This window comes from Gallus gallus, chromosome 3 (genome assembly GCF_016699485.2).
Source record: "Gallus gallus isolate bGalGal1 chromosome 3, bGalGal1.mat.broiler.GRCg7b, whole genome shotgun sequence".
Classification (NCBI taxonomy): Eukaryota; Metazoa; Chordata; class Aves; order Galliformes; family Phasianidae; genus Gallus; species Gallus gallus.
In genome coordinates this window covers 22642547-22667596 of record NC_052534.1, presented here as the reverse complement: position 1 = coordinate 22667596, position 25050 = coordinate 22642547, and the positions used below count along the sequence as shown (strand labels likewise).

The 25050-nt window shown below is 45.3% G+C and overlaps 1 protein-coding gene and 1 long non-coding RNA gene across 13 annotated transcripts in view; one reads left to right on the top strand and one right to left on the bottom strand.

Moving 5' to 3' along the window:
* Nucleotides 1-8058: 8058 nt before the first annotated feature.
* Nucleotides 8059-10172, bottom strand: LOC124417881. The gene is made up of 2 exons (XR_006938991.1): nt 10052-10172; nt 8059-8820 (listed from the first exon to the last, which is right to left on the bottom strand). It is a non-coding gene; the product is annotated as an uncharacterized LOC124417881 (long non-coding RNA).
* Nucleotides 9561-25050, top strand: part of TRERF1 (transcriptional regulating factor 1) — a 103037-nt gene continuing 87547 nt past the window's right edge. For 6 of the 12 annotated variants that reach the window (XM_040697388.2, XM_040697391.2, XM_015283853.4 and 3 more), the window contains exon 1: nt 9561-9662. The gene's annotated coding sequence lies outside the window, so the exon portion shown is untranslated. Of the gene's footprint in view, nt 9962-10286; nt 10529-25050 lie in introns of those variants that run through there. The other 6 variants (XM_015283850.4, XM_046939664.1, XM_046939663.1 and 3 more) reach the window with 4 other exon arrangements.

Genomic DNA, 25050 nt, shown 5'->3' with positions numbered 1-25050 from the left:
GTATGTTGGTTTAAACAATGTAATCAAAAAGCAACCAAACCATTTTCTCCTCCTCCCTATGCCTCCCTGACTTGCGCTGCCTGCTCAAAGAAAACTTCTTTTGAGTTTGTAAATGTCAAGGTCAATCAGAGGTCAAGTTTGTGCTTTTGAGCGGTGGTTCTTTTCAGGTTATTGGCTTTGTTTTATTACTGAAAGGAGCCATCCATTTTGGCATATAGAGCAAAGAAGTCATGTAATCCTATTAAACACAAAACCAACCTCTACAAATAATGGGGAGGGGCTGACAGTCGCACAAAAGCCCCCTTTTTCTGTTCATGGTTAAGCCCGAAACAAGTAATTAATGGTCTTTCTATGAGCCCGCTGCAGCGGGGAAACTGCCTAAGCAGCTCTCTAGGTGCTTGCCCGAAGATGGCCACAGGAGCTGCTGGTGGGCAAGCTGGCAGCAGCATGGAACGGCACGGACAGGAGATGGTCAGAACCCGAGGCAGAGGGTCCCCGAGAGGAAAGAGCGAGACTGGAATGAGCAAGGCTGGAGGAGAGAAGCATCTGCAGAGAGTTAAGGATAAAAGGAGGCACTTGAGGTTATTAGAAAATCAACTCACTTTGTTGGCAGCAGAGAGGAAAAGGGGAAAGCCAGGGTTACAGCACACAAGTGAAGATGTAACTGGATCATGATGTACCGGGCACAAAATCTGACGCATAAAAAATTAACTATGAATATGTCACCAATTTCCTTAAGAAGAATGTTTATGCGCAGTACAAGGTCAGTAGAAGAAAAAATTAGGAAAGGGAAAGAAGATATAATCAGAGGTTAAAAAAGAGCAAAGAAAATGCAGGGTAATTTAACGAAAACTGTCCTCACAGTGGTCCTCTCAGCAAGGGAAAAGCTGAGGGTTTCTGTGTTCAGTTAGTGACAAACAGATGTAAACAAGGGGCTTGCGACGCCATCAGCTCTACTTGTCGCTTCTTTGAGGGCGGTCAGATGCAGCGTGTGAAAACTACTGAGGCTGTGCAAAACCCAGTTTTCATAAACAACGCTCACAAAATTGTTTTCACATCCCTCAGACAAACATATATATGTTATCACAGCCTTAAAATCTGTCTGCTGGCAAGGCAAGACGTTACTATCCTAAAGCATACGCAACATGAAAACCGACACGATCTATCACTAATAAAAAGAGATGAGCTGATTGAGAGGGCAGATAGCAATTGGAGATAAGATGAAGAAGTGCATGAAATGTAGGCAGATGCCGCAGAAATGAACACCAAACCAGACATACAATTGAAAATGATAAACATTACAGAAGTGGGAATGGGAAGCAGAGAAACCTACGTTACCCAGATTGTGAAACAAGCCTTGCAGAAAGCCAAGCAGTAAAAGTTTCCAGCCTATCATATTGCAAGGTCAGATAGACAACAAAAATGCTTGGAGTTCAAGTGTGGAACAGGTCCAAGATCTTCAGATAGCTTGTAATAGAAAGGGAAAAACACTGGCACATCTCTAGCAGGGACCTCCATGCAGGACTGACCACTAAACACAGGCTCCAGAGGTTTCGGCAGATGCTTCAACAAGAACAGCCTCCGACACTGCAGTCTTAGAAGAAGTCTGGAACAGGCCTCGCTCTACCCTGTACTCTCTCCTTGGGCTGATCATATTTTAAGAAGACAGTAGGTTCAGAATGAATCACTAGGGCTGATTATTTTTTCTTTTCACACTCCTTTCTTCCCAGTACATCATTCAAGCAGTGCAAAGAAAGTGAAATACACCCACAACTGCCCATAGGGGGATTTCCAGGAGGTATAAGTAGCTGCTTTGCCCCTCCCTGGGCTGCAGAAGTCTTATCGATGTCTCAATCTCCAGCTATCACTAGCTTCCATATTATTCAGCGGCGCCGGTCTCAAAATAGAAAGTCAAGGAGCTGCACCTGTACTTCTGAGGGACTTGGTGGAGATATCTGTGCAATGACAGGGCACAGATGTTATAAAACAGAACCAAAACAACAAAGATGTATGTCTTGCCATTGCTAAAACTTTTGAATACAGAGGAATGGATTGTGCAGACCGACTTATCATCTAAAGCCAATGTCGAACGGAGAAACCTTTTTCCCTTCCTCTTTGTGATGGCCCATATTCCAAGCTTTTCTGGCAAGCTGGCAATGCTGTGGGTACCACAGACTAAGGGATGAGGCTCCAGAGATTGCCAGAGATGACTGCTCCCTTACGTCATGCAGTCATCTCTGGCAAGTTCCCTGGGATCTCTCAGACATAGGAGAGAGTCGGTACTACACAGAGCTAGAAGAAAGCTTTAGAAGCTTTTTGAGGAAAATCCCCCACTCTACTGATGTGGGAGAGAGTCTTTCTTTTCCCGCTCTGAAAACAATCTCGCTCCCAGTTTGCACCATTAGCTCTCTCTGCAGCAGAGAAGACTCAACAGTCTGAGATGTTTTGTTTCACAAACTGAAGCTTGTCCCAAACTTTTGCATTTGGAGCACAGCACAGAGATTGTTTTGAGGAACTTCTGCTTTGTTTCCCAACTTCTATACTTATTTGGAGAGTCACAAGCCGTTTGAATGGGATGGAGGCAGTTTCTTCAACGTTAGAAGCAAAATTTGCCCATCAGGAGACATATACAGCAAGACATTACATATTTACTTATCATCTGCTGCCAGCAAAAATTCCACAGCAATCAAACAAATTGCTCTCCCTCTATTATTAATGTCAGCCTGCTCTGCAAGGGTCTCCCCAAGCTCCCAGCCTCTCTGCATCAATACAGTAACTCCACTGCATTCTCTGCTTTCTGTTAGTCAGTGCAGAACTCAGCTCCCCAAGTGTTCTGGGGCAACCAAACAAAAACAGTGACACAGAAATGTAAATGTGCTTGCTCTCTACTGTAAGTGCATTTCCATCACTATAAAAATATGTGAACTAATACTGCTTATTTCAATTTGATGTATAGTACCCTACGCCAGTGTCTATAAACACATATATTGTATATACACTGGAAGTACGGTTAGAGTCTAGACTTGTTAGTTAACAGTATTTTTTTAAATCATGACATCTGCATCCTTACATATCTACCCATGGTCACGTGTGTCACAAATAAATAAGCAAGAAGCAGTGAGAGCTAGAAGTAACCAGTAAATATGACTATCACAAGCTAGTTTAAAGATTCAGGTTACAGCTCTGAATGGGAAGGTCCAGAGAAGAACATGTGGCTGCTTTCTTTTAAAGTCTCTCAGCAAAGCAGACAAAGAGTATATTCAGATCTGCATAAATCAGCAAAATAACACACTTCCATGCTGAGGAATATAGAACAGAAAAGAGAGAAGATGATGATATAATTACAACATTAGTTCTGATCAGAAATAACACTGTTGTAACTGGACCGAAATTCACTATACATACTGGAAAACTTTATTCTTGATCTCTGCTGTCAGTGTGGACTTGGACGTGTTACACGTTGTGGTAGGGAACCACAGTGACTTAATCATATCTGTAGTTAGATATCATCCTTCTGTTACAGAAAATGACCTAGATTAACTATAATTTAAAGTAATTTAAAGATGCCAGGCTTTCTTCCTTCCTGTCTTTTCCCTCACTGTCACCTGTCTTTTCCACGACTGTTTACCTTTTATCTTTAAAAAAATTTTGCATACAATCAGCTTAATTTTTTCCTTCTCAGACTCAGAAAGTGTTTCTGCCATGCAGCAAACACCTTGGAAATTAACACAGCTCTGTGCCATAAGCCATACCCAAGCCTCTTTCTGTTTCTGTCGATTTAATTCCATGACAGGAATTTAAAGCCAAGCAAGCACAGTTCACAAGGACTAGCGGGGGGTGCTCAGCGGAAGGAGATTCAGCTTTTAATCTGCAACTGCATTTCTCTGGATTTAAAGTTGAGAAGGTCTCCATAAAGACAGTTTCCCACTGTAACTGAATAGAATCTTTGTCTGCGAATGAGACTTTGTATATCTTTCTAGCAGAGGGGTATTTAGATGCGTTTCTTCGTGTAGCACTTCTCAACTTCTACCACCAGGAGGGCATGCAAAGCCAGGAGGATAAACTACTTCTTGCATGTCAGTCAAAGCTTCACACACCCAGAGTTTTGTGGCGCGCAGCAACAGAACAAGCAGCAACAAGCAGAAACTGGCACACAGGAAGTTCCAGAGTAACACAAGGAAGAGCTTCTTTGCTGCCAGAGTGGTGGTGGACTGGAACAGCCTGCCCAGAGAGGTTGTGGAGTCTCCTTGTCTGGAGATATTCAGGATCCACCTGGAGGCCTGCCTGTGGGACCTGCTGTAGGGAGCCTGCTTTAGCAGGGGGGTTGGACTCGATGGTCTCCAGAGGCCCCTTCCAACCCTTATGATTCTGTGAGTTGGACCTATAGCCATAAGAAGACTTAGAAGACTTTGTTTCTTGCTTTACCTCAGGAAGTAGTTTCCAGGGTGATGCTGGACTGCTTCTGCTCCCCATTTTATCTATCTGAAAGATGGGGAGAGGATTATTGGGCCTCTGATTCCAAGACCCCCTCAGATCTACTGATACAAAAAAAAAAAAATTGTAGCAGGGTGAGCAGACTTTAATATGGCTCAAACCCCCAAATCAACTTAAAATCTGGAAATTATTTTTTAAAAAAAGTTTTCAGTTGTGTTATGTTTATGAAGATAAATGAGCTTTATATGTTTATGCAATCATAATGTATAAACTTACATAATTTATATGATATATGTCATATAGATTTGTAAATGTATAAATACACATGGTTGTGCGTTTTATAAATGAAAGCATCCCCTTTTTCTCACACAAACATGAATGTTATTCCCCGGGATGTCATCTGCAGGGTGGTCTGTGTCACTGCACCTCGTGCACACACACACGCCCATGTTATTCCTGACAGGATGTTCATCTACGTAGCTCTTCCAAGAGAAATAGGAACTAATGCACAGAAAACAAAATGTCCCCTTTAAAACTCCCAACGCCTCTATCTTGTGTTCCTCCCTACAGCTCTCACGCACTTGCAAAACACTCATAAAGTCATTGAAAAAAAGTCTCTGACTCGGCACTATTTCTGATTTGCGTATCTGCAGCTTCTTTACCAAAGAAGCCAAAGCACTCTTTAGGCCTTGCTTTGCTTCAGAGGATCCTTGCGAACAGCTGAATCTAGAAATGGAAAGTTTAAGGTTGGGATCCTAAGGAAAGCTGCTCCATGCCCCAGGTGCCCGACTCCACAGTGCCTCTGCAACCCAGGGCCAGCCCAAAGGAGGAGGCCGCTGGAGGAGCAGCGCAGCGATGTATTCATACACAAACTGTGCTGAGCCATGGTAAAAATCCTGTGAGGTGCAAGGCAAGAGAAAACAGGTGTCTGTGGACTCACAGAGCCAACTGTGGTGCATGCAAAGGGGGCTGTAGCCACAGGTGTGTGTGCGGGTGTTGCTTTTCATTCCTGCTTTTTTAAAAAATAAAACTTCTCCCTACCAAGATGGTGGCTCTCTGCTTTGACTGACCTTGTTACGGAGCATCTTGTCTGCTGGATTAGACGGCAGCTGTGGTTCCACGCTGATTAAAGGCAATTTAAGCCAGCGCTGCTGCAAATCCCACTTTTGGGCGCTCGCTGCTTGTTCGGCTGATTCAGCGAGGCAATTCAGGGAAAATCGCACAGGCCTCCTGCCAGCACTGGGCATTGATCTGGCACACCAGGGGGAGCAAGGAGTAGAGACAGTGGTGACAGACAGAGGCAAAGCCACGTGCTGGGAACTAACTTCTGCAGGGGACAGCAGGGCCTCGTTTGTGGTGATGCTGTGTGGTTCCAGATGGCCCACCCACCAAAAAGGGCTTCTGTGAGTTTAAATGGCCATTCTTTCCCAACCTGCAATGGAAGCCATAAGAAGTGATAACAAAGAGCCAAAACTGTCCTCTGCGAGCTATCAATGTCCTTTGCTTCCCACAAAGAGAAGCAGCAATGAGGAAGATTACACTACAGCACCCACAAAGGCAAGGAAGATGGAGGCAGAAGAGGGGCTGCAAGCATTACACTTGCTGATCTCTGAGAAAAACCATTGCCAATCATCATTTGTTTTTCCTGTATTCAGGTATATGGGATTCTGTACCTACTTCCCTTTGGATGCACAGCGAATGCGATCACAGAAAACATATGTCCAGTGTTCTAAACTGTTCTTACCCTATTTGTGTCAATTCTGTGGGGCCCTGGTGCTTCTCATTTGTAACAGGAAAAAGACAGAGGTAAATGACTGACTAAATCCATTCAGACAATTCCAAACTGATTTTGAAGAGAAAGAAACAGCAAAGTCATGCTGGAAAACTGACAAGTCAAAATGAACACTCAGGTTCAAACATTTAGCCACGAGACAACCGGTAATTACACCAAAACAACTGTTGGTAGGGAGCAGTCTTTTCTCGAAATCTCCAGCTTGGCTATTTTTGGGGGAAAATTAACCCAGCAAGTTCTAATCTTAGTTACAAACGCCACGGCCCACATTATGTAGGATGTCAGATTCTGAGACCAAACTTGCTTTTAATATTGAATTCTGTATCAGTGTGCAAAAATGGCCAAAAAATCCAGGTCAAAACAATCGTAAACCTACCATTAGTTTTGTCCAACCAAGTTGGTAATTGAGATCTAATTCATTTGTTTATTTTTTAAGATAGTGCCTGCAATTCAAAATTCAGCTTGGAAGCAGTCATGCAAAACGGAGGATCTGGGTGGATAGCCATCCTTTGGCTGCCATGCCTCTGAGCAGCGACACTCACATAGATGTGATTCACTAAGGAGCCCTAAGGGATGTAGTTTCACTGCTCCAGCTGCTGTGAACAAGGGTTGGTTGCTTCTACCACAACCACATTCCGTTTTCTTTAGCGCAGTCTTTCTTGGAAAGCCCACAAATTCAAGGCAAAGCCTACTAATAAAACTGAAGGCATTTGGGAACATAATGACACAGCAATCTTGTATCAGAGAGGAATTAACCAGAAAGATGATCAGAGACCTCTGTTGCTTCCCAACTTCTGTACTTCTTTCATTTCTGAAACAGCCCTGCTTAGTAAAAATTAAAATTCATTAATCTCTGACAAAAATCTGACAGAGAGATAGCAGTTACCGTTAAGACATTTGCTGCTTCTCTGTTGTCTGTAAGTGGTGGGAGGTTTCAGGAGACAGCTGAGCTGCCCTGACAGCTCATTGCAGCAAGCGGATGCCCCAGCCTTCCCAGCCAGCTCCGTCGGTGCATCCCACAGCTCCAGCCCCTGCTGATCACAGAGCCAGCAGGAAACCAGCCCAAAAGAGGACCAGCTGCCTGGCCTCACTAGGGTCAGGTGGGGAAGAGTGAGCAGATCCCCCTCTCGGGCTGGAGGCAGGCTGGCAGTGGGTGCTTGGCCAGCACTCATACTTGCCAGCTACCATGGTCAAAATGCCGTTAAGCAAAATCATGACAAGTTTGTAGAGTTCCTCTGAGGTTTAATACCGGAAATAGGAATATGATTTGCTATTCGAAACCGGGAAGCTCGGTCTTCAAATCCTCAAAAATTAGAAGAAGGATCATGAAAACTGAGAACATCAATTAGGGCTTTGTGCTTCTGATGAAGACCAATTCATAAACTGCAGGATAAGTACAAAGAATGTGGTATAGCTAGAGCCAACCCCCACATTTTTCTCGAAACATTGTCCAAAGCTAATAACCTACTTGCCTTCATTCAGAAATTCTATGTATGTACTTGTTATGGCAGAGCAACGCAGGTCGAGCTCGCAGCATATCAGGCGGCGGCTAGATAATGATCCTTTGTTCAAATTGAAATTACACCATACATTTGCTCTTGCTTTGAGAATTGCAACTCAAGCCTGCAAGCTTCAGTTAAACGAAGTACCACCTCACCAACTCGATGCGGATCTGTTCACATCGATCACTTGAACAAGCTGGGATGCTGAGAGAAAGCTATACAGACTGTTAGATCACACAGCTTATTTTCAGAAGTCATTTTGGAAATCGCAAGCAATATGGGCTATTCCGGGCTTCAGACTAGACACAAAAAACAAACAGAGGCAAGGCACACGTCGAGCTGTGGTTTTAATTCTATTTTCAACATAGTTTATGTGACTTGGGACTCCAGCGAGCAAACAAGCCATCCATTGAATCCAGAACTCAGTGTAGATTCTGCACAGCTCAGCACGGCAAAGTCACAGTATCTGAATGCGATTTTTCACTTATGTAAAAATAAAATTAGAAAACGACCGGCTGGCTGGGGAAGGAAAACGAGACCTCTCTCCTGACATCTTAAACAGTGGAGACCTTTGCATGGGGCGCAGAGGAGCTAACAGCCACCCGGTGATATCATGCTTCTTCAGTCTGCTCTAATCTGCACTGTAAATCAAAACAATCTCATCGAAGGTTAAATGATTAAGAACAGTGGCCCAGTGGAAGCGTCACGCAACCAGGAAACCAGGATGACCATAAAAACGAAAGGAGGCTGCTGGTAACCATTACAGCGTAAGGCTGAAACAGAGACGCTAACACGCCACAGCGCTATTTCTGCTGCAGCCATAAGCAGGGAGAGTTTTGTCTTTTTTCTTCTTCCTTCTCTTCTGAAGGCAGAAGTAGGCCCTCACCACCCCGTTTCGGTTTCTCTCTCCCCAGCCATGGTTTCTCGCAGTAACTCCCTGAGCTCACACGGAGCGCCGCAGGAGCCGCGCGCTCCGCGTCTCCGTCCTCGAGATGCGAAATCCTTCCCCGCAAGGGAACGTTTTGGTGCAATGTAACGTATATTCCCAGCTCAGGGGAGGCAGGGCCGGGAAGGAACGCCACCAGAACCCTTCTGCAGAATTAACGGGGAAAGAAAGGGACAGCTTAAGACTAGCAGTGGCAAAAACCAGCGACCGGAGCGGCAACTTTCCACGGGGCTCGCTGTGCGAGAGCGTGAACTTCCCGGTTAACCCTCAGCCCGCCCGGAGCCGACCAGCCCGCTGACAGAGCCCGGCACAACTTTCCTCTCCCGGCGCCGCCGCCGCCCCCTCCCCGGCCCCCCCAACGCTCGGCCTCGGCTTCTCCGGGCGGCGGGGCGGGGGGTGACGCGGCCCGGCCGCTCCCTCACAGCCCGGGCGGCGGGACCCCATCCTCCAGCCGCCGCCGGGCGCCCCCTCCCTCAGCGCCGCGGGGGAGGGACGGCGGTGCCGCCGGCCGGGCGGGAGCCGGCCTCGGCCCCTCCGCCCTGCGGCACGCGGCGCCGGGAGCCCGCGGCCGGCCCGAGCCCCGCCGGCAGCCGCTGACAGCTCTCCGCCGGTCGCCCCGGCACCTGCGCCGAGAGGAGGGGCCGCCGAGGGGGGCCGCGGCGCGGCGGAGCGGGCGGAGCGGGCCCCGGGGGCGGCGGGCGCCCCTCGCCCTCGCCCCGCCGCGGGGCCGGGCGGCCGCGGCCGCGGCGCCGCCGACACCTTACTTCCTGCTTCGCTACCCAGAGCCAGGCGGAGGGATCCCGTCGCCTCCAGCTGCCTCCTCCCCCTTCTGCTTCTGCTTTTTTTTTTTTTTTTTTTTTTTTTCCTCCTCTCCTCGCTCTTTTGCGAGAAAATAATTTGACAGCGATTTGCTGACAGCGGGATTTCGTGCATCACGGGCGAGGGAAGGGCGGCGCGGCCGGAGCCGCCGCGGGAGGCCGTGCCGGAGGTAAGCGCCCGCTCCGCAGCCTCCCCGCGGGGCGCGGACCCGCCATGTGCCGGGCGGGCGGGGGCCGGGGCGGGTGCCGGCGGCGGGGCCGGGCCGGGCCGGGCCGTGCGGGCCGGGGGAGTTTGCGTTTCCTGGCGGAGCGATATTTGTTTACGGGCTGCGCCGTAAGTAAAGTAGGACCCGGCCCCGGCGGCGCGGTGATCAATTAATAGTGCGGTCGCTCGCGCGGCGCCTAAAAGAGAGAAAAATCAGAGCCCCTCGTGCCGGCCCCCGTGCACTTGTTGCAGACTTGGCGCCAGGTAGGGCAGCGCTTCGCAAGTTTCATTTTTGCATGAGCTGGGGCTTCGCTTGCAAAATTAAAAAAAAAAAAAAAAAAGTTTGCAGCTCACTTTCGGTCCGCAGCGCCGAGGCCCTGCCCGCAGCGCCTCATCCTCCTCCTCCCCGCGGGGCCGCGGCGGGGGCTGCCCGGCCCCTACCTGCCTGCTGCGGCGGGCTGCTCCGGGCGGGGCCGGCGGTAGAGCCGCGCGGAGCGGCGGGAGGGAGGGAGGGAGGGAGGCGCGGGGCGGCAGCGAGGAAGTTGTCAACGCGCGGGGCCGGGCGGGGTGTGCCTGTCCCCGCGCCGCCGAGGGGACCCACGCGTGTCCCCGCGCGAGGTGGCGGCATCCGACGGGTCGCGGTGCGGAGGTGCCTCGCAGGAATGGGGAATGACTTCTGCTCTGCCCCTAGAGTGGGAGACTGCTGGAGTGCAGGACGGCTGGGTTTTGTGTGCTGTCACAGTACGGGGTAATGACCAAAAGCTGCCAGCCAGATGCTTAAGTACCGGAGGGATGATTTGCAAGTGAAATGAACTGGCAGTTCACCAGTCAGTAAGTGGATAATGCCTACTCATCCTCTGCCGGCTTCTCAGATCGGTTTCGTGCCCGCCGCCCAGGCTGGAATAGCCGGGGTGTGAAACTTGGTGATGCCGACGCGCTCACCCGGTAGCATTCGACCTCTTGTCGTGTCCCGGCACGGCCATGCCGACCATGACCAGCACCGGTGGTGCTCATAGGTTTTTACAGACTAATCTAATAGCAGTGAAATAGATACAGTGACCCACAGCTGAACTATTTATGGAAAACTCTGCAAAGCACTTAATTGCGTGTTATGCACATAATCACAAGGGTGAAGTTTTATATCTCTGACAGCTGTAATTCTGCTGTATGTGCTGCAGAGAGCCCTCTGGGCCGGCTTGGGCCTTGCCCCGCTGCTCCTGCTGCCCTGCATCCCGGCTGGCCTGCGGGCACCGTGCTGGGACTGCCTCCTTCCTCAACTGGAGGGTGTGCTGTCACCACTACGTTCCTCATAAGACAGTGTTTCCGTAGAAGTGCCCACTTCACTTTGTCACCCGCTGTGGGGACATGGCATGATGTTCCTGGTAGGTTCTCAGACATGGGGTCTGATTTTTGGGTGTTGCTGTGTGAAGCCAGGAGTTGGACTCGGTGATCCTTGTGGATCCCTTCCAACTCGGGATATTGTGATTCATTGTTACCTGCTTTCCTGAGCCTTATCCTTGGTTGGAGTTTTAACATCGCAAGTGCTGCTTCATCAACGCTCCACGTATGCATATATAGCGTGGAAGTTAACCTGTGGCTTTGTAATTCGTAAAAGAAGGTCATGCCAGAGGGTCTGTTAAGTTAGAATTTAGATAAGCAATTTTTTATAGGATGAAAATGTATCGTGCATTTTTCTTCTATAGCTAATAATCTCATGTACTTTGGAAAAAGGAGAGGCTCCTACATGCTGCACTCCAAGCTTTTGTTGAAAATAAATGCTTTTATGATCCTTTCTGCTGCAGCTGATAAGTAGATCAAGTTTCTGAAGTTGGGAGACTCCAGCAAGGGGCTGAGCAGCATTATGAGGGCGTCAGTCAAACCAGAACGTCTGAAAAGCTCAAATACAAGTAATTCAACTCGAATGGCAGAGCAGATCACATGGGCTTCACTGTGGATGCCAGTCTGGGCACAGAGCGTAGGCTCAGCCTGTAGGTACAGTGGTAAGGGTGGCACTCGGCAGTCCTGCCATTGATGTGTGCCCTGCCCTGGGCACAGTGGGGCCAGGTAGTCCTGTGAGTAACCACAGCATGAGTAACCTCCCTATCTAAGACTGACTCACGTTATGTTTGGAGGCTGAATAAAATCTCCAGCGCAGCACTTTGTGTTGTTGGCCTCCACCGATCACTGATTGGGTTTGGGACCATAGAGTAAGTCCTTCTTTCAGGTTACTTTGCTTTTGGGAAGCACTCAAGAGGGCTGGGTAGGAAGTGGGACTTCCTAGGTTTTAAGCTCAGAATTCCATTGCGTGTGCTTCTTCGGGCCATTTCCAGGGATACTGGGAGGTTTGCTGTTGTAAACTGAGATTGTAATTTAGCATCTGGTAACGAGTGTGAGAAAAGTGTAAAAAAAAAACCCCAGTCATGTAATCTGCTACAGGTTTACTAAAGCAGTGAGATAATATTCTGCTGTGAATGTTTTAAACTACTGTAATTTTTGGTTTGTTGCCATCTAGCAGGGAATATGCGTCTCTAAGAAAGTTGCTGGGTGAGGGCCTTCCTCCGCGCTCTCAGTTCTGTGAAGATAGTGGTGAGCTGAGGGAGAGCAGCCCTGGGATCTGTAGTGTCATTGCGAGATTCTGGTGCTGGAAGGCTGCGTCTCTTTATGATGTGTCATAGCAACTTGCGAGATAAGGCAGTTTCATTTCAGCTTCCTTAGAAATACTTTAAAAAAAAACCAAAAAATAAACAGAAAAAACTAACAGCGTTTGATGGATGCAAAGTAATTGGTGATGGGGCAACAATGTTTCCCCTCTTAGGCCTTTTTTGATACTGCATAGCTTCCAGTGAAGAACTGTGATCAGAATGGCATATTTTTCTGCCTGTAAAATCAGGGTGATCCTTTTGCCTCTCCCACACCTCTGTGATAGAGATAGCCACATCTACAAGTGCAGGCATCAGTTCTCCCTGGTCTTGGCTTTCATGCACTCATATACTTAGGCAAGTTGAACAGCATCAGCGGTGGCACTGAGCAGCTGGATTGCTGTGCCTGTCAGTGTCGTGGGGTGGGGAGCTGCGTTTGGCACTGCAAAAATGAAGGCAGCAAACTCTGTATAGTTTGCCACATATGAAGGTATAAAACCTCTCTGACTTGTCTGGCTCTGAGAAACCTATTATTGTCATCAATTGCAGGGCTGTAAGGAGCCTTCTAAGATAAAGACAAAAATAGCACATTCAAATATATTTTAAGAAAGGCACTCTTCCTTCAAAGAGCGTGTCTGAGCACGGCTCAAAGAACAGTGGCCTAAGTTTCATCTGTTTTAGTTTTTTATTTGTTTTTAACCCTTTGCTTGCAACCAGACAGGTTGCAGAGGTGCATAGCTCCCACTTGTGAGCAGCACATGTTCTTGCATGATGTCACCTTGCAGAGTTTGGGGCAGGCTCTCCCCTTAGGCCTCAAGGTGCTGAGCACAGGCCTTGCACCCCCTCCGTGCTCATATCTCTCAGTAGAGTCCAGCCAGGAGACTGCCCGTCAACCCTGCTTCTTGCTGGTTGTTTAGGGCTGGTGTCCATTTTGTGTCCCTTGCTCGGCTGTGTTGCTGCAGGGTCCCCAGCAGTGTCCATGTGACATAGGCCTGCTGGAAGCAAAGGGCTCGGAGCACCGCCGCTCTGGGACCTCCAGGCCCCACCAGTGCAGGCCCAGTTCTGGGGAGCAGCCCACCCTTACAACATGAGCACTTGGTATCAATCAGAAGAATCAACCCAAATCCTGTGCTGTTTCCCTGCTTTCCTCTAGTGCTCCCTTTCAGAGAGTACTGCTGAGAAAAGGGCAGCATCCATCTGTGTGAAAAGCTGAAACATGCATTCAGGCTACAATCTGTCCAGAGAAGCTGTGGTGCCCCATCCCTGCAGGCACTCAAGGCCAGGTTGGATGGGGCCCTGGGTAGCCTGAGCTGGGGGGGACAGCCCTGCCCACGGCTGGGCTTCGGGATGGGTGGGCTTTAAAGTCCCCTCCAACGCAAACCATTGTGTGATTCTCTGATCCTATGATACAGCCTGCTGTCTCTGAAACCAGAAAGCAAGCACACGGTCTGTGTTACTTTCTCCTCCAGAAGGTGGTGATTTGGGGGACTCACAGCACGTTTTTAGCGGATGCTACATTCCCCTGTAATGGGGTGTTTTTTAGAGTTTTGACTTCATGTTACAGTGGGGGTCTTGCAACATTTTGGGTGAGTTCTGTAGCGTTGGGTATATTTTGAGGTTCTGAGTGAAATGAGTCTTGTGGTTTCATCTTAACTCCGTAACAAAGGGTAACGTGTCTCACACAAACTGCCCACCTAAGTTTTCATAGTGACTGATGATTTGCTCTGGAAAGACCCAAGGTGCTGATATGATGTAAACTCAAAAGGTAGCAGATTATTATTTTTTTTTCTTTTTTGGGAGGGGACGTGGGTGTTGAGGGGAAGGAGACTTGTCTTTCTCCAGATTACAGTTCAAAATTGGTTAGAATTTCATCCAAACCTCTGATCTTCAGCTTTCCATCTGCTGGTCACTTTACTTCCCACGTACACAGCCCCAAACGCCAAGTTTCCCTACTCCACCGCTGAGACCTTTGCAAAGCAGCCATCCTGGGCCTTATCACAAATTTTCTCAAGTCTTTTTAGTCCAGCAAGAAAATGGTTGCTGCCTTTCCCCTCCCTCCTCTTGTCAAGTGCTCATTGTAAGATTTTTGATAGAGACTGCATTGTGATATGTCCTTGAAGTGCTGTGCTGCAAGGTTTTGTTTTGCCTTTTTATTTTTTTTTTTCACATTTAGACTTAGTTGCACTTATAGCAAAGCAAGATTGTTGTAGATGCTCTTTTTTGATATATTTTATTGTTGTTTTGTTGTTCGTCAAAAATCCTTGTTCAGTAATGAGGGAAAGCTTTGACTCGGGTACTAAAAGCTCCAGCTAACCTTAGAGTGGTGTTAAGACTGCAAAAACATGGGCTGGGGAAGGATTGCTCCAGCAGAACACATATAGGTTAAATATTGAATTGTTAGCTGCTCTGCTTTAAAAGGTAGGGGATTTTTTGTTCACCCTGTCACAAGGTCTCTTCAAGGATAACAGAGTCCATTTGAGATACAGAGCCTACGCCAAGTACTTTCTCTTTGAGTGAACTTTAAATCCTAAATAACTCCTTCAGCACCAATGTGTGACAAATAAACCTTACCCAAACCTGTGAAGTAAGTGACTATTACCTTTAAAATATGGTAATGGCCGAAGTTCTCTATCTTAAAAGTTGATTCTTAGTTGACCATACAGAGATGCTCTACAGACTCATTTTTGTCTTTTCTTCTCCACTCTCCCCCACATACACTATTTTCATTGATGGGGAAGTTTCATTTCCTTTATTTAAATATATTTTAGTGTATGGGTGTTTAGGGGGTGTGGGGAGGATAGGAGCAAAGTCTGTATGTGACTTTTTTATCTAAAAGAAAAAATCTGATACTAATGGGTTTAGAAATGTCCTTGAATGCATTTTCCCATTTAAACCAAAAACTGCTTATAAAATAGCACATATTAGAGGATCAAGGGGTTTTGCAACCGTTCTGGGTGAGTAAGAATCCTGTCTGATCTCCAGTTGTATTAGCAGAACAGTATTTTTCCCAGTATTGTCATGTTTCGTGTGCCAAATCTAAACTAGAAATGCCTTTTTTTGGAAGGATCACTATTTACATTTGGAGGGCTATGCCAATTACAGATATATTAACAAGCCTTTTTTTTTTTTCCCTCTCTCTCTTAATCTTACACTTGACCTAAATAGTAACTTCTTTCATTTTCTTAGCAGAACACACAGTACAATCCTGGCACAGTGTTTTGAAGCAATCAGTGGGGTAAACACTGCTGTCCTGTGGCACAAATGCAGATGGGCACTCTTGCAATATAATGTTCTTAAGGGAGTTCTGGTGAAATGAATGCTCTTGTAGCTTTGCGTGAGTTGAAATAGTCCCATGCAGTGCATACAGAATTGAATGTAATTAATCTGTAAGAAGGAACTGTATTATTTATATGCTGTAATACTTTTTTTTTTTTTTTAACCTCCATGTGCTTTAATTTTGAATACAATTTCAAAGTCCTGCAGATTTGGAAATACTGCATTATAGATTTGTGAAAGTTTGAAGGCATAAGATAAGATGCTATTACTACTCAATTTGATCAGAAACTAGAGATTGTATATTCTTCTGGGTAGCGTAGTAATGCATGATGCAGGAACAGGTAAGTGGAGTTGTTTGACGGGAGGCCCTTTCTCCTGCTGGGCTTGTGCCCTCAGTGCTGTGTCTCTGCTGCTGCCCTATGGACTCCTGGGAACAGAGAGGACGTACTGGTGGAAGAACCTGTTTGTACCGGAAAATCAGCTTGATAGTAAATAGTACCGTTTTCTTTACATGCGCATTTGGTAGTTACTAGCTCTTTCCATGAAGTTAAGATTCGAAGTGTTAACAACAGCAGTGGGATAGTAAATAAAATGGGGATGCTGGCCGTTCTTCACGTGATTCACATCTGCCACAATGATTAGTACTCAGAAGACCTTATGTAGCTAAGCTGAGCTTTCTTTTCCCAAAAATTCAGTCCACCAAAGCCCTGAGATGTAGACAGAGTTCCTTAAATATCTTCCCTGTTGTTTCCCTTTGGCTGCCTCTCATTTTGTCTTATCCTGAGCATAGGAGCTGGGTGGTCGTCTTTGGGTTGGATGTGTGCTTATATCAGCAGCAAGAGCACCACACTTTGTGCTCACTCTGGAGGCTGAAAGTAGCTACTTGCAATAGCTCCTGGGTTGCTGTGGGACTTCACATAAACTCTGTGGCAGTTACCAAAGCTGTGTCTGCTGAATGTGAGAGGTTGTAGTCCCCCGAACCGCAAGTTTACGTTACGTGTAGCTCAGCTTTGAGTGCAGTGGTTTGGTTGCTGCTCATGCCCCTGATGTATTGAAAGGAGCGTGTGGGAGCACTCCAGTTGCTAGCCCTATGAATTTTGATGGAACAAAAGAAATATTTAATGCTCACCTGTATGGAGGCTTTTCAGGAGCACTGATACTTCAGCCGTCTTGTTGGCCTGCCGTGCAATTTGAATTCGAGCAAGGGTCTCCCACGTGGTTGTTTGCATGCGTCCTCCTATCTCTGTTTTATATCTGCAATTTCAGTATGTGCTTCCAGAATTACTTTTTCGTTCATTCCCAATCATTCTTCAAAGATAACTGGCAAAACCAACAGGTTGGTTGTGACTTTACAGCAGTAGAAGGTATAAAACTTTGATCTCCTTGTTAAATGAGTTTTCTTCATGTGTGGGCTGGGTGTGTAGTGCGTTGACTTAGTTGTTATTGATCAGTGTAAAAATGTGAATTCAGCATCACAGCAATGATAATAAACAAGTACTTGCAGCGATATTCTAATGAGTTCCTCCTGGTGAAAATAGGGCAGAAAGCCATCTCAGAGATTCACATGCTTTAGTGGTGAGATGCTCAACAAGGATGCTTGATATAAAAGGACCGAGTAAAGCTGTTTGAAGTTCTTTCTTTGGCAACACAACTCAGCAGGAGAATTCCAAGCAGGGCAGGATGCAGTATTTTTGTATGCATTTGAGCAGCAGCAGTGGTATTCTTTCCTCTGTCCGGAAGAACCCTCACCATCCTAGTCACACCAAGATAGATAGGTTATTGGAGCCAGCTATCTGCTTTGGTAGGTGCTCTGAATGCAGGCGGTGAAGCACTCATTGCCTTGCAGTCTTCATCTGCAGGAATGCCCTGTAAAGCATCCACACCTGCTTCTTTAAGCGTCCATGACAAAGCATCAGTTTCAGAGAGGAGGGAGGGTGGTTGCTGAATGAACAGACACTTTAAGTATGAAAAAGTGAGATTCATATTCATAACTGTGTTGAAACAAAATGTTATGAGTACAGTAGGGACATATCTTCATTTAAGATGGCAGTAATTCTTCTAAGCCAGAATGTTTGCAGAGGTGCAGGCAGGTAGCTTCTCCCTCTTCTTTTTCTCATTGATGCTGTGTGTTTTCAAGACTAGAAGAGACTTCTCGGTGGAGGTGATAGACAGAAATCCTCTGAATTTTTTTCATCATTTAGGCTTGTTCTGTTCTGTCAGCCGAGTAAACTGGTATCTGAGCTGCATGGATCAAGATAAAAATGTATTGCTACTGCCTACGTGTGTGTTTGATAAAAGCAGAAAATGAGAAGAAAAATTTACCTGAAGAAAAGTGTTTTTTTTTTTTTTTTTTTTTTTCAGGACTGTGAAGTTTTGAAAGAGTTGGATTATAATGAACTTTAACACTTTTCTAAAGTTGCTGCTATTATAATGAAAAAGCATGAATAAGAGAATATGCCTTGCAGGTAAAATGAAAAAAGGCTTCTCCATTTGTACGCTCGAAAACCAAAAATGCATTGCAGAGGATGAATTTTACCCTTCATTTTGCTCATAGTAAAAATTAGTCTTTGAAGTTAAAAATGGCTTTAGATTTAAAGAAATAATACACCTGAGGAGGGAGGCGCACAGAAAAAAGACACTGGGTTAAGTGCTGTTTTGTTAATGAAAGGCAAGTATGGTAAGCTAACTGTGGCTGCCTGCACAGCGAGATTCTGCCAGATACGAGCAGGGGTGATAAAATAAAGTGCTAGCAGACTGTTATTTCCAAGATTTCCAACTTTCAGAAGAAAGTTTAATCTGAATATTGAGTGTGCAGTTATAAATGATAGCCTAGTGCTGCAGAATTACAATAATTTATGAAGGGAACGATACTTTCTTGCTTCAAGTCTGCTAGCATATGATCCCTAGGCTAACTAACTGATCGTTAGTTAAAGTAGAGGTTCATTAAAATAACATAGGCTCATCTGGTTTTAAAGACCAGCTCTCAGCCAGTAGGCGCTTGTCCAAAACTCATAAGGCTGCGATGCAGACTTCGTGGAAGTGGCGTGTAGATGGCTGCATAAAGCTGGGTGATGGAGAAGCTTCTGTTGGATTAAGTGCGCTTTGTACTGGGCCACGGTTTTCAATGTTTAGTCATCTGTAGCGGTGTCTATTCATACTGTAGTCAGTTGAACTACTCGTGTGACTGTTTGAACGAAGGTGCAAGATTGGGTGAGTGTATTAAGGCAGCTCTTACCTGTACTTATATTATGCTATAATAAGTATGTTTTTCTCGTTGAAGAGTGGTAATTACAAAGCAGATGATGTGCTCCAACGACGTGAAGAAAATCCTTCAATTTAAGCCCGTACTTAGCACAGTTTTTTCAGGTGGAACTTTTACTTTCAGGTTATTTCTGGAAAATCCGTACCGCTAATTATGTAAATGGCGAGAAATGAGAAAAGAGAACAAACGAACGGGGCATCTTATTTTAGCTTCCATCAAATGCAAAGTCATACGTGGTCATTCTAGCTGTCTGTAGTATGTGCCTGTGTTGTTTGGCTGCTGCTTTTGCTACCAGCAGACCAGATTGCTTAAACTCGTTCTTTCTCACATGCTTTGCACAGCTAGGCTGCCAAACTGTTAGCCAAAAGTGGGAACTGGGGATTTCTTTTGGTACCTCCTTCCTTATGGGGCTCAGCGTTTTGTGCTCGTGGCAAACGTGGCATCTTTTTTGTTTGGCTGGTTGGCTTTTCCGCAGCTGTGTGGGTACTTACCTTTTATTTAGGTCAGTCTTGTTCTATAGCAGGACATTTTGTACCTGCACCTATTGCCTATTAAGGCAATAAGAATGTCTCCCTGAATGAAGTGGAGCTAGATGTCAGGTCTGTCTGCAGATCAGAGCAAAGGGGATGGAAGAAGCGGCATTCGAGTGAATGAACAAACTTTCAAGCTGACTCAGTGATACACATACAGTGTGTGCTGGAGAGATTAGTCACCGCTTACTGTAAGTCTTTCTTTATGGCGCTTGGTGGACAAGCAGCTGTATCAAGCTGCTGTAAGCGAGCTCTGTAGGCTGGGAATTCAGGTAAATGTTATTTCCACAGTGTTTTCCCATCGAACAACAACAAGAAGAAAAGACAAAACCCAAAGTCTTGTAAATTACTGAGCTAAAGGCAAAAGAAATCTTTTAGCTATCTCATAGTGCTGCTATCTTTCTTAATCTGTGAAAGTAGTAAGAAAGCAAATAAATTATGCAACGGTGCTTTTTTTTTTTTTTTTTTTTTTTTTCCCCCTAATCTAGGTGCCTGTGCCTGCACGTTATTGGTACTGTTTTGCCCTGTCCTGTGCAGGTTGGGGTGATTTTTTTTTTTGCTTTTTATTTATTTATTTATTTTTCATTAGGTAGCTTTCAAGCTGCATCTGTGTGAAATGCCAATTTACGTGACGGTAACAGAAAAGCAATTACAGGGAAGGATATTCATCTGTAAAGAAAAAACAACAACAACAACAAAAAAAAACCCCACTGTTTTCATTTGCCAAGTAGAAACTTCAGGAAAATTACCCTCCAGGTTGAATTTTCTCATGAATGTTCTCAAGTTCTGAAATTATTTACTGGCATAATAGGTATGCAAAGCACTTAAGGCAAAGTTTGTATTCAAAGAGTTGCTTTTTGGGGGGGAAAGTGGAGAAAGTGATTTTACTGTTTTAAAAAGGTAGGTAATGTAAAAAAAAAAATATATATATATATATAGAAAAAGGTGAAATTGTTGTGCAGTCTTTTCTGAATTACTGAAATGCAGTAGCTCTGTGGGTGGCTTCCAGTCTGTTTGGTGGAAATTTATTTTTTCTTAATTTATCTGGGTATTTTTTGTAGTTCTTAGATGCTCTTTCTCTCTGATCCCAACCTGTTTTGGTTGGCTCGTTTAATCTGTCCTTAGAGAAATGTTAATTTCAGCTATGATTGTACCAAAATTGCTTTATAGTTGTTACAGCGAGATTCTTTTTTTTGATAGTTTGTTTAAAATTACTTCCTCCCAAAAGAAAAAAAAACAACCCAACAATCAAACATGGTGTTGAGGAGTGAGAACCAGACGGTGCTGGCACTGCCGGGTGGGACTGCAGTGAAGCTGCATGCCTGTGCAAGTGGCTTGGCTCCTGCTCTCCAGAGGATCTGATCCTGCAGTGGTTTGGAAGCCCTCTGAAGAGCAGGAATGAAGGCTGGAAGAGTTATTAAGTTGTGGGTTATCTCGCGCCGTTTATTTGAAATGGAGGCCAGATGATTTACATATCTCTGCAGCTTGGATCTGAAAAAAAGATCTTATTTTTTATTTTGCCAGGCTTTGTAGGGAAATGACATCACGGCTTATGTCAGCCATGCTACAGCATTCAGGCTTTTTTCTCCTCCCTGTTGAATTGTTAACCGAGCGCTAGCTCGATGCTGTGAGTCTTTCCCTGCAGCCCGTGGCACGCTGTTAACTTCATGTCAATTCAAGAGCCATAACTGCATCTTTGTACAATGAAATATGAGAAATAAAGATCTGGTCTAAAGCCTTTTGAAATCAATGGGAGTGCAATTTACTTCATTTCTGTGTGCCTGACTGGGTGTGGTGACCCTCTAGCAGTGTACAGCTTGTGGGATCGCTGTCAAGCCATTAAGTACGTGAGGGACAGCAAGCTGGCTTCTTGGGGATGCTCACTCCAGGAGAGCAGGCGGCCCTGTAGAAAGGAGCCCCCTGCAAGGTGGGTGAGGTTTTGGGACTGTAGCTCTTAGGTGTTACCTGTGTGTCCTATGTGCAAAGCTGAGCTTGGCTTAGGGAAAGCTGTATGTCAATGATACATGCAGCAGAGCTAGCGTGGCCCTGCTGGGGTTCAGGCAACCGTTGTGGTATGAAAGAGAGGGGAGGAGGTCTTCCTGTGGTAGTTTGTGGGGCTGGAATGTGGGAAACAGGAATCAAATCCAAGTTGGCATTTTGGAAAGTTGACTGCTGCATTTGTTAATCATGAGGCAATTTTAAAGTAAGTCACTTCCCAGAGGAAAAATAAACACATTCAGAAGAGAAAGGAGAGAAACGTGTTGTTGAATTCAGGTGATCACGTGCAGCAGACAGTGTATGATGATGGTGGTGGTGGTGGTGGTACCAGATGCACACAGAGACAAAGCAAAGTGATAAAGATTATCCAGACTCTTGTGTTTCCAAATTTCCGGGCACATCATTCTATACATAGCATGATTTTATTTCTCTTTACTATCTGGGGAGGTCTAAGACTGAGGAAAGGACTGATTCCAATTATTGTTTAAAAAAAGAAAAAAGAAAAAAGAAAATGTCATAACAAAACCATCCATTGCTGCAGTGGATATGGAGATTTGTGTTCTCTTCCTGTGTTTCTTTGGTCGTGGGAGGAGGGTGAGGAGGCCTTCAGCAACAACTTGCATCGACAGTTTTGGATCAGAGTCTCGACATGCAATAGTTACAGACTCCCATTCACACGCCTTGTATTTTTTGATGCTTTCCTAGCTCGGCTCTTCTCTAATAGTCCTCTGGAAGGGACTGGAGGAGGCAGTGCAGGGGATGCTCACAGAGAGCAGGAGTGTGCACACATCGAAAGGGCTTTGCCCAGACATGGCACTGAGGAGAAATGTGGGTCATGTGTTGGCATTGCTCTGTGTGCGTGTTGGAACAGCAGGTCCTCACAAAAATCGTGCTGGTGGCCCTCTCAGTAAAACCTAGTGAAACCATGTGTCCCTTCTAGAGGGAAGAGGAGCTCTTCATCAACATAGTTAGCTGTATGGCCATATGCTGTTCTTTTCTCTTACATATGTTCTCTGATAATTGTCAGTAGCAGGTGTCTGTGAGCTAAAGCAGAGTGGTATTTTAAAATTAGACTTTTAATGGGGAAAAAGAATTACATGACTTCAGTGCTAGCAAAGAGGTTGAGTTGAAAATTCTGGCCTCTGAAGTTTGTGTTCCTCACAAGGCAGCAGCATGGCTGTTAGCATTGCTGGTTCTTTGGCTTTGCTGTTCGATGTCAGAGATGTTCAGAGATGTGACTTCAGAGGAGAAGTCACTAATCCTGGTTTAGAGTCCTTGTGTCTGGCTTGGCTGAATCTGAGAAGGAGCACCATCCCTCTGATATCTGCATTGGCCCGCAGGAACTTTGCTGGGTATGCACTGCACTGCTTCTTGGTGGTACAGGCTGGTGGGAGACTCAGAGTGAGATCTGTAGGTTGGTTGTTCCTCATTTTCTGACCCCACCTTTCCCTGTACGTAGTGCTGAGCATCTTGAGTTGTTTGTAGCACCACTGGTTGCTGTTGTATTGTGTATATGTGTATTAGATCACCATTGGTTACTACCATGATAGCTTTTTTTTTTTTTTTTTTTTATTCTTCTCTGAAGAAGAGCAACTACTGAGAAGATAGGGAGAGACTTGTAGTCACTCTGGACTTGGAACACTGCAGCTGTGTTCACTGAAAATCATTTGCGGGCATCTCACGACAAGAATCCCCCAGTATCCCAGGTTCTTCTTTCATACCATCTCTACATCCCAATGAGTAGCTCTCTGAACTGCCATTCCTTTTGTGTTTCAGTTGGGGAACTTAGAGCCAGGTGTGACAGGAGCCCAGCAATTCAGAATTGTCCTATTTCAAACCATCACAGAAAACATAATGCCCCTAGCATTCTTTTTGTGGTGGTCTTCTTGTTTTGCTGTTGTTGTTTTCATTTCTGGTAAAGAACTAGTAAAATACAGAGCACATATGGAAATGGCAGCTGTTGTGTTTTTCGTTTTTTGTTGTTGTCCTTGTTTCTAAAATAAAGCACGCGAGAGTTTGCAAGATCCTGCGAAGAATTCAAACTAAGTTGTACACTCAAGGAATCTTTTTAATCTAGTCGCATATATGTACAGTGAATAGATCCGGGTTTAAACAAATAGATTGCACTAAGCGGGGACAACCCAAATGGAATAAAGATGAACTGCAAAATATCAATGATTGCACTTACTGAGGTTAGGTTTTGCTGACGGCTTTCTCTTGTTTCCTTCTTGTTGTCCTTGTTGCCCTCCACGTTCTTCCTTATGTAAGAAATTCAACTTATGGCATCAGCTGTTCTGCTTATCCTTAGCAAAACGTTGGTAACTGAAAATTGGATCACGTGAGCCACGTTGTCACTCTCTGTGTCAGAAAACTAACAGTAGGTTATGAGTCCATTCCACTCCTGACCACGCATATGAGTGGTAACTTTTCAATCTGCCGCTGCAGTCTGTTTCTTAGCTTGGATGCAGGAGGAGCTGTGATCTCACAGCGTGGCCACAAATGTGCTTGGTGATGCTCACAGAGGAAGAGCTAGTTGCAGAATTTGGGTCAGCAGGGCAGTATCCTGATGAGGTGCCTGGCACGGGACCCTGGAGGCTGCAGCACCTGCTGAGTGCACTAACATAGGCTTGCTGTTCCTCTGTTTACCGTCGAGACTTTCTTGAAGGATTTTACCTTTCCATCTCCTGCACTTGAACTACTACTACGGAACTTCCCCCTCCCTGAGACGGTTCTGGTGGTGTGACCCATACCACTTCAGGGTGTTCCTTAGGTCAGACACTGAAACGAGTTTGTGCTTTCTAACTGAAAAGGATGTACAGCACGTGATGTAACTGTATATGGTATTCTTTTAATTGTTTCTTACAGTAATCTTAATAAATAGGATTCGATATGCATATGTATGTATACACTGCAGATCCGAAGAGCAATAAGCACACACATATATGCATTACAGTGCGGTAGTTTTCCCGTGGAGGTTTTGTTATTGTTGTCCCTTTCAGAAATTGTGAATCTGTAATTTTTCATGGGCTGGTCCTCGGCCCTCTCTCCCAGCGAGGCTCGATCTATCATGTTAAAAAAAAATCAATAAAAAGTCTAGAGGTTTATTTATAAAGTAGAGTGTGGAGAGAGGGCGCAAAAATTCCATTAAAATGGCAGTTTAGCGCTAGCTGTTTCTCTTTGGGACTAAGCTCCAATATTTTAAACTATTAAAATTGTTATAAGAGTGCTTTTAAAGTACCACAAATCACATTAAAGCTTTCTAGTTGAAACTTGCCTTTATATAGTGCACTAGAACTCAGCTTATATATGTTTTTGGAATGTCTGATGCTGCCCTCAAACACGGTTTTAGCATCCATTTTAGGGCTTTATTATAGTTAATAATCTTACAGGTTTATGCTCAAGTGGAAATACCTGGATGTGAGAAGTCAGAATTTATTTTCCTTCAGAAGCACGAACGCACGTACGTCTTTGTGCAGATGCAGCTCTTTGCAAATTATTTCTATGAAATCTATTGGCATCTAATGTAATTCATCAGAATTGCTTGGCTTGGCACACGTTACTTTCTTAGAAGAATTTATAAATTCAGGTGGCTGTGGGTTATTTTATTGCATAGCAGTTTTCACCAGTGATGTGTTGGTCATCTACTCC